This window comes from Cephus cinctus, unplaced genomic scaffold (genome assembly GCF_000341935.2).
Source record: "Cephus cinctus unplaced genomic scaffold, Ccin1 Ccin1_scaffold1880, whole genome shotgun sequence".
NCBI lineage: Eukaryota > Metazoa > Arthropoda > Insecta > Hymenoptera > Cephidae > Cephus > Cephus cinctus.
In genome coordinates this window covers 85,943-87,632 of record NW_014334044.1, presented here as the reverse complement: position 1 = coordinate 87,632, position 1,690 = coordinate 85,943, and the positions used below count along the sequence as shown (strand labels likewise).

Below are 1,690 nucleotides of genomic sequence, written 5' to 3'. Positions count from 1 at the left end.
GAGAGAGAGAGAGAGAGAGAGAGTGTAATAAAAACACGATCGCTTGCTCATTGTATCCTACCACTCCTTCGTAGTAAACGCTGGCAGGAGGACAAAAAAACAATCGAGTCTTGAATTCTGAAAATATTTTTTAAATGAAACTCGATCTCCCTGAACTGAAACGAACAAAATCTAGACTAGCATCTAGGGATGATCTCTTATTTGAAGAGATCACACCATTCTGTTAACGAGTACACGATTCTTGGAATTCCGCAAATCCTTGAGAAATTTAGTTTTCATTCGTATCTTGCGTCCACATGCAAATGTGTCTATAGTTAAAAAATTTCAATAATTGCGATAACGTTAAACTTTGGAGAAAGCAAAGTTGCATCGTAATGGATTTTCTGTGTATAAGTTATAGAATCCTTTGTCGGATGTAACGTTCGAGAATTCCAGGGAGGTTTGTATATTATGTCGAAGCGCTCCCAACGATTGGTTGGTCTGCCAGGAAAGCGGCTCAAAAGTCTATAATCGCCCACCGAGATAAATCTGGAAAGTTTTCCAACTGAGCTTCACTTGAGAATATTTTAAGCTCCAGGAATTGGAGGCAGGTGCCAGGCGAAGGTGATTGGATCCACTCAATCAATGTCACCTTCTTACGAAGAAACACAATCCGAGTATCCTGAGTACAGTAGTGGATGTACCAAATATAACGTCAATCCTAAATATCACGAGAGTCCCAGCGACACGTACTTATTCTCGAGGATTCGCAGAGGATTTTGCGAAAGAAGCTCGACCGTTACAATCTGACTGAAATAGTCACCATCTAGCTAGATAATCGAGTAGTAGTCTTTGTACATACTTTAAAGAAACATTAAGTTATACCTATAGAACTATTAAAGACTTTTGCGTCGGAAGTAGTCGCGCGAAAAATGAATGATTGTGAATAATGTAACGCTTGAGAAAATGATAAGATGTATCGAATGACTAAAGTGCATGCGAGATATATGCGCACATGGCAACTGCAATGTCGAAACGAAGTTTTATGTGGAATCTTTATTTTCACCTGGTAGCTTATTTTAATTGCATCGAGTTTGAAGCTGACGCCAGCGTCGCCATCCCGAAGATACTCTCGCACTCATCCGTACATCGGATCTTATGACTAAAGAAACTTTTTAATTAAGCTCTTATATAACCCCGTTTTGGTCTACAATAACTTTGTACCTGCCCTCATTCATGATGAACTTTCTTACAGGAATGTCGATAAAACAAATTAATGAATAGAAGGTGAAACGTAGAAGCAAATTCTGAGCCTAAAAGAATAACTTTTGTTTACGTGAAAGACTTCGTCAGCGACATCGGCAGCTGTGCTTTTTCGTGGCAAACAGTCAATAGCCAATAATCAGTTTGGACATGCGGCTTTCATAGAAAGCCTACACGCTATACAGACTTTACAATATCAAAGACGACCAGTGAATATTATTTCATTCGAAGTCGCGTGCGCTTTTTTATACTGTGAACGTAAGCACCCAAATCATTTGGATGAATAGAAAATTCGACATCTAATAAGGAAGGAATGACTGACAAGAAATCTTTCTTTCTTTCGCTTCCGATCTCGCTGGTTCGATTTGGCCTCTGTACATTCCGACATGATTGATCTATTTATATGTAGTTAGTGATACGAATTCGTACCTCACCCCCCCCCCCCCCC

The 1,690-nt window shown here is 39.5% G+C and overlaps 2 protein-coding genes across 4 annotated transcripts in view; one reads left to right on the top strand and one right to left on the bottom strand.

The window, feature by feature from the left end:
* The window catches only part of LOC107273920 (ras-specific guanine nucleotide-releasing factor 1), a 44,948-nt gene that overhangs the window by 9,141 nt on the left and 34,117 nt on the right, over positions 1-1,690 (bottom strand). The window lies entirely within an intron of this gene.
* The window catches only part of LOC107273924 (limbic system-associated membrane protein), a 29,422-nt gene that overhangs the window by 27,135 nt on the left and 597 nt on the right, over positions 1-1,690 (top strand). The gene's annotated exons all lie outside the window — the stretch shown is intronic.